The sequence below is a fragment of the Pinus tabuliformis genome, chromosome 1_1 (genome assembly GCF_031772625.1).
Source record: "Pinus tabuliformis cultivar Carrire ecotype Pingquan chromosome 1_1, CPIR1, whole genome shotgun sequence".
Taxonomy (NCBI): Eukaryota; Viridiplantae; Streptophyta; class Pinopsida; order Pinales; family Pinaceae; genus Pinus; species Pinus tabuliformis.
The window spans coordinates 500,589,279-500,597,286 of NC_142297.1; the positions used below are offsets into that span (position 1 = coordinate 500,589,279).

General features: G+C 37.9%; 1 pseudogene; it reads left to right on the plus strand.

Moving 5' to 3' along the window:
• Positions 1-895: 895 nt before the first annotated feature.
• On the plus strand, positions 896-3,143 carry LOC149213962 (chaperone protein dnaJ 10 pseudogene; annotated as a pseudogene).
• Positions 3,144-8,008: the final 4,865 nt, after the last annotated feature.

Genomic DNA, 8,008 nt, shown 5'->3' on the forward strand with positions numbered 1-8,008 from the left:
GTAATGTCATGTATAAATCTTCTCTGTGATGTTTAGACCAGTGCAATGTTGTACCTTATATGTTCTTAGCGATGTTTATATGACAACAAATATGTGGCCTACCAATGGGCATTAAATGAGCAAGGGTTGTATATGCCCACTGTTGGATAACTAGCCTGCCAAAATCTAACAGTGGACATATACAACCCTACTCATTTAATGCCCATTACCAAGCTACTTATTTTCAGCGATATTTATACTAATACAACATTGTACCTTATCTGATCTTTAATTAGAAATCTTTTTATATCATTTTTATACATTCACACTTTGCTCAACCTACACTAAATACACTTTTTAGTATATATACTTTATATCATTTTTATACATTCACATTTTGCTCAACCTACACTAAATACACTTTTTAGTATATATACTAAATACACTTTGCTCTTCTCATTTCTATGAATGGATGTATGGGTTTTTTTCGATAAAAAAAAAGAGCGCCATTTGATTACAGTACTTTAACGATGCAAATTTTGGTGGATTAGTGGGTATCTTTAGGCCGATAGGCCTTCCTTTGAAAGGGACTTTCGTCGTCCTTTTCTTTCTGATGTTGACACCTGGCATCTATGTCGTTCAGCGAGCATTCAGTGTCTTCTTCAATTACTTGTCATGGTATCAACTGAGGATCTTTGCAGCTGGCGCGAGTTCTATTGCCCGGGTCTCCAAAAACGGAAAACTGTTATGCCAACGCCTTTCTCCATAATGATGGCAGTCTCCAATCTTCACCCACTACATGAAGCCGGCAGAAATATCCGCAAATTTGTTACAAATTCCTGTAATCCCTGAACAAATCGTTACAAATTACTGAGAAAGCAGTTTAAAGTTAGCAGCGATTCTCCATGTGCCTTCAATGGCGTCCACTGTGACAGAGAAGGGCACGTATTCCTGTAATCCCTGAACAAACCATTACAAATTACTCAGAAAGTAGTTTAAAGTTAGCAGCGATTCTCCATGTGCCTTCAATGGCGTCCACTGCGACAGAGAAGGGCATGTTGTGAGATTAGAATTTGACAATTTTCTGGTCGCAGGGACGTTTCCATCAAAAGTCTGTAGCCTGAGATATCTCACAGTCCTCTCATTTGCCAACAATGAAATCAAGGGGGAAGTCCCAAAGGATCTCGCCGACTGTACTAATCTGACGCGCTTGGATTTGTCTCAGCATTATCTAGTAGGCTCTCTTCCCAGCTTTGTATCAGAGATGCCCAACCTGGAACTCTTGGATTTTTTAGGCAATAATTATAGTGAGCCCATTCCCCCTGCCTTCGGCCAGTTGAGGAAGTTGCAGATACTTAATCTCTTTTCCAATTTGTTGGGTAGGACTATTCCTGGATTTTTAGGCAATCTGACAAACTTGCTGGAGCTGAATCTGGCCCTTAATCCTTTTGAAAGTGGTCCTATTCCTGTGGAGATTGGAAAATTGACTAAGCTACAGAATCTGTGGCTGATGGAGTGTAATTTACAGGGGAGGATTCTTATTTCTATTGGGGATTTGAGGGAACTTCAGCTTCTGGATGTATCTAAGAATAATCTAACAGGGCCTTGGCCTCGTAAGGCCATCGTACAAATATTCTTAGGAATCTCACCCTCAAGTTTATTCTGGTAAAGCTGCAAACTAAATATCAATCGGAAAACCAAGAAAACACAAAAAGACGGGGTGCTCGTTTTCACAAAACGCAAGATTTTCTGAACGCCATGCACCCGTCAGAGTATGCATCATGAACAACCAGATCTCGGGTGGACATCGATTTTGTCATCTGATTCTGCCAGAACTCTGGAATCTACTGCATACTTTTAGCACTGGTTAAGGAAACTGGTTACTACGACATACTCGTAGTGAGTGCGACGGCCACTGAAGCAGAGATCAAGAATGCTTATTACATGAAGGCCAGGCAGGTTTTTCCTCTTAAAAATACAAATGATGCTCAGGTGGCACAAAATTTTCAGGGATTAGGAGAAGCTTACCATGTTCCCAGCGATCCAGCACATCGGGCATCATATGATGCACATGGAAATGCAGGTGTATCAATGGAAACAATAATAGAGGGAGCAACAGTCTTTGCGATGGTGTTTGGAAGCAAGTTATTTGAAGACTATATAGACCACCTCACAATTGCTTCTATGGCTTCTTTTGAGAAGATCTTTACTGAAGGCGAGCACACGGATAACAGGAAAGTACAAGAGGAAAGAGAAGAAAATCTTGCACAGGTTTTGAAAGATTGTCTTTATCCGTACGTACAAGGTGAGAAGGGTGGGTTTATAGAAGAAGCTAAATTTGATGTTAAAATTGTTGGGCGGTGCAGCTAATGGAAACAGTATACTGCAGACAATTGGTTACATGTATGAAAGAGAAGCGGCGAAGGAACTTGGAAAGAACGGAGACTTATATTTGGGTTTGTCATTTATAGCCGAATGGCTCAGAAACAGCGGGAACAGGTGCTTTTGCTCTGTTGCAGTTATTAGAAGATATCAAAGAGCAGCGGAGTACGGGGGAGAATTACAGTGAAGCCGATTTTGGAGCATTTTTACAGTCCAACAAAGAATTGATTGTCAACTCACTTTGGAAAGTAAATGTGCCTGACATTGAACGCACTCTCTCGCACGTTTGCCAGATCGTGTTGCAAGATAAGACCCTCTCATATGTGTGCCACACGGTGTTGCAAGATAAGAGTGCAAAGAAAGAAGATCTTCAAGCTCGCGCGAAAGGTTTAAATATTCTGGGAAAGATTTTACAAACCGCAAAACTATAAAACGGAGATCGAATTTCAGAAAAAGACACTTCTCGTGGATTTTATTTTTGTTCAAAGACATATCTGATGTTATGAAGAAACATTTTCTCACATTTTCATTAAATCTTTATCACTGTTAATTGTTCACATGACGAAAAATGTAAAGGGACTCAGAGATCTCCTCCTCCAGCTGGTGGAATTGAATGGCATATATGAAGTAATGAAAAATATTCGCATGGTTTGTTTCTCACACATTCTCATAAATCCAACGCGTTTGTCCATGGTATTTAGCTCTTTATGAGGCTTTTGTAAATTGAGGAAACAAATTTGGTGAAATACTTGAATAAGGTCACGTGAATCTATTGTATATGTTCTTGCAATTAAATCAAGAAAACAAATTCTTGTAGCTGTTTAGCTAATTGTTCTTTACTTCATTTTTTTTTTTTAATATTTAGTATCCTTTGCATCGAATTTTATCACATTGCTTTGATTAGAAGTCGGAATTCAGGTGCAGAAATTTATAACTGTCTATGCATAATAAACTAGCCCAAGCTTCACTCTTATCATAATTAAGTCTGATGCAAGAGCATCAACCCACTAACGAAAATGATTTCTAGAAGAAATCACATGGAAGGCACAAGTGTCAAAAGGGAATACAAATTATTAATTTGCAATTTAAAAGCATGGTGAAAATTAAATATGCTAGGGATCTTGGGTTACTTTGGTAGTTAATCCTCAACCAAACTTTGAAAAAAAAAATGTCATATTTAAAATCACAAGGCTGTGCGGCCTTGTTTGATGTTTCAGACATCAAATCATCATGCTAATTTGAAATATTTCCGCAAAGTTCATGAGGCTTGCAATAAGTTTGTCATTCTATTCATTCCGCAAAGTTCATGAGGCTTGCAATAAGTTTGTCATTCTCTTCATCCCCTTTTTCATAGATGTCTCTTTTTTATATAAGAATTTCATTTACAATCACATTGATTGGAATTTCATTGTTATTACCTCATGAGGAAACTCCTTATTATCTACATCTACATGATTTGTATTCGCCAACAATTCACTAGTTTTAAAATCACAATATCTTTGGATCTCATCAACTTCTTCATCCTTATCTTTACTAAGGATTGGTCTGTGTTTAAGTTCACAAAAGTAAACTTCCATCTAGGTTGTTGTGAGCTCTTCATCATTCAATTAAGCATTAAACCTACGCTCCAGCTTCACTTGTAACCTATGCCACTTTAATTTCTTCCACATAATCCATTAAACATTTGGTCTTCTTTACCTTCTTGTTACATTAGTACATTCAGGTGCACTTTTATCTCAACAACTTCTCAGTGAACTTCCTTTTGAGTCATCCTTCTTCTTATGTCATTTACTTTGGCATCTTATTTTCATCTACTATGACTTCTCCTTGAACCCATGTCATGACTATCAATAGTTTCTTTGTGAACTTTACCTTGTCCACTTGTACATTGCAATAACAAGTTACTCCTTAACTTGTTTCAATACTTAACCAAGCTATCTCTAAGCTCGTCATTTTGGTATAGTTGGTTCTCTCTTTTAGGACCTCTTGAGCTTCTCTAAAGAATATGAGTTTTATCCAAAAGGAAACATAAGAAACACTTACAAATATCTTGAAATATCTTCTTCATCGTTACTTACAAGGTGACAAGGTAGTGTTTATGCAAGAAGCTAAATCGGAGATTCGTTACTCGACGGTGCAACTTATGGAAGTAATTGTTAAAAAATGGAAGAAAAAGAATTTATTCATTAAACATAGCAAATCTCAGGTGAGGAGCTTCACTTGGAGATTGCCTCTAGCGGAACGATCAACGATCTTCTCACTAAAAATCAAGAATATATAGTTTACAATCAAATAAGGAAGTTAGAACAACCACCTTGAATGTAGGAACAAATTCCTAATCCAAGTCTCACATGAAACTAATGAACAAACTCTCTCCAAGAATACATTTGTCCATTAATTTTAACACTACCTTTTAATGGAGAAAGGGTTCCATAGCACTCTTAACATCTCCCTAAATAACTCAAATTTAATTCTTACAAGAGGCTTAGTAAAAATGTCTACAACATCATCACAAGTATTACAATATTCAATATGGATTTCCTTTTACTGAACCTTCTCACTAACAAGGTGAAACTATGTATCAATATGCTTGGTGTTTTTATGAAACACTGGATTATTTGCATGTTTAATTGAGCTCTAGTTGTCACACCTGATAACTGTTGCATCCTTTTGTTCTTCTTTAACATCCTGGAAAAGTCTGTTCAATGAAACTGCCGCACATGTTGCTCCTCACATTGTTTGATACTCTGCTTCAGCTGAAGATAAGGATACATTGTTCTTCTTGTCGCTGCTCAATTCAATAACCCCGAACCCAATGTTGAATGCATAACTTGTTATGGATTGTTGGTCATCTATATTTCCGACCCAACCTGAGTCTGAGAATCCTGTCATTCTAACATCAAACGAATTAGTATATTTAATACCAAAGTCTAAGGTTCCTTGAAGATACCTTAAGACGCCTTTCGCTGCAACCCAATGATTCTGTTATCACTTAGAACTAAAAACTTTATGCATATAGATGTTTGTCTTAGTCCAATGACAAAGGTCTGTGTCAAGTTGATTTCGTTTTATATTTCTTACCTAGGATTTGGAGTTTTAAAAGTTTTTGATTCAAACTATACTCGAATCCTATTGGTTCTCCTCCACCATCATTGTTTTATAAGCCATGTCTTGTCTTATCCTAGTCACCGAGTCTTTTAGTGATTTCGCAGCGTAATCCTATTGGCCAGTTTCGCAGCGCAATCATGGTTTAACAATTTCGCAGCGCGTTATGATTAGGCCGTTTCGTAGCGCATCATTAGAATTTAAAACTAACCGCGCTGTGAAATCGTGGATTCGTGCATTTCGCAGCGAATCTTTCCCGAAATGTCAAGTCTGTTGATGAGTCACCAATTGTGTCCTCTCATGTCAGTTTGTGTACCTCTCGTATCACGTTTGAGCGCTCATTAGTCACTACTCCACCAATAGATCTGTTGAAATGCACAGAAATATCATTCCCAATGGATTTTACCGTGCATAGACCTTTATGATAGTCGTAAGTGCTGCATGAGTGACAAGTCTGTCTGATGATGTATTTGAAATTTCAAGCGAGGCTGATTTCAAGCGAGCCTGATTACAAGCGAGGCCGAGTTAAAAAGAGCTGAACCGCCATTTCAACTAAAGTTGTTAGTCATTGTGTGTGCGAAGATCTCAAAGAGAAAAATGGAGAGGAAAGAACACAGATCCAGTAAATGCCAGAGGGCTGAACCTGAAGGTCTGGACATAGCGTTGAGGGATGAAGGCGTGAAGAAAGCATTCAAAGATGTCGGGTGCTGGAACTTTTGTAAAAAGCTGCAAGGAGGACATGCGCAGGTAACCAAAGAATTTGCGCTAAACTTCACTGGTTTAAATTCAAAAATAGCTATGTTGGAAGTTCAGGTGTCTCCAGAAGCAATATCTGCTGTAACAGAGATCCCAAGAGGACGGGAAGAATGGTTTAAAAATTTTAAGTTTGATATGAATCCATGTAAAGAGTTTTTAAAAGAGGCATATGTAAATGAAGACCTAACAAAAGCAGTGCCCAGAAACTATGTCAAGGAACATTATGCCCTTCTTCTCACCTGCATTCAGAAATACTTGACCTGTGAAGGAAGATACAATAAGGTCTATTCTTACCATTTCAAACTGCTTCTGCATTTCACTGGGAAAGTTTCCATAGACATTCCTTTTTACTTATTTCACAGTTTGAGTAAAATGTGTGATAAGGTGCAGCTGAGGAAAGAGGATTGTGAAACCTCTTTGTTTCATCATGGTTTGATTAAGTTGTTAGTTTTAGATGGCCTCCAGAAGATAGGCAGAGACTGGAATTCATTTATTTTCATGGCTGGATTCCAAAGCAAGATTGGCCTTACTCCACAACCAGACAGAGAACAACCAGTCAGAGAACTCACAATAGCTGAGCTTCAAAAAGAAGCAAGAGATAAAAGCAAACCAAGTCACAGCTAAGAAAACCAGTGAAGCCACTGATCATTAAAGAAAAACCTCAGCAATCAACAAAAGAAAAGGCTCAGGATAAGAAGACTGTACCTGAAACAAGCATATCTGAAGCAGTCTCAAGGGTAAGGACAAGAAGCCAAATAAATAAAGAAAAAGGTAAAGCAATAGCTGTTGAAGAGAGCCCAGTGTCTAAGGCAAGCTTGAATGATTTATTACAGGCCATTGAATTTGAGCAAACTGAACCAGTCCATATTTATTTGACACAGTCATCACCAGAAGGTACCAAGAAGTCTAAGGCCTCAAAAAGGCTTAAGTTCGATGAGCCAGGTGAAGAATTTATTTTCAAACCCAGAAGACCTATTACAAGGAAGCAAGTAAAGGAAGCTCTGCCCAGAATAGAGGAAGCCGAGAAAATTAAGCAAAAAGACACAAGCAGAACAGTCATTACATCTCAAGGAGACAATATTGCAGCTATAAAGAGCCAATTAGAAGCAGCTAAACATGAGATTGCTAAACTGAAGAAAGCTGCTAGAGATTATGCAGTTGTGTATGCAAATTATCGTAAAGCTGTATGGAAAGGAACTGAAACCTATGAACACCAGTTGAATTCAGTAGTTGATGGCCATGCACAGTTTCACACATGGACAGTACCAGCAATCAAAGAGGCCAAATTCGTCAGAAAGATAAATATGCACCTAAGAGCTGAGAATAAAGCTATGAGGAAGAAGGTTGAAGACTTGAAGACACAGCTAGGCCAGTTAGCTGCCAAATGAATCTTCTTTTAAAAAAGGGTTTTGTTCCAAATTTTGTCAAATTTTGCTTAATCTTATTGTTTTGAAGACATGTAAATCCCTGCTATATATATCAAAGGTCAAAGGGAGTTTTGGCAATCAAATGTCTGGGTGGTAAATATCTCGGGACAAAGGCAAGCTGTTTAAATAATTCAGCAGTTTCGTAGCGCGCTACGAAACTGCTGTAGGTGATGATTTTAACGCAGACAGGCAGTTTGGTATTATGAGCGGGAATTTTCAAAAGGAGACACCTAAAGGATATGTAAGAAACCAAATGAAGCTACCAAAGCCATTCAGATCAAGACAGGTGTACCTTTAAAAAGGTGGAATATTTTAACTCAAGTTTAAATTTCTGTTATAAAGCCACTTTATCACCGTTC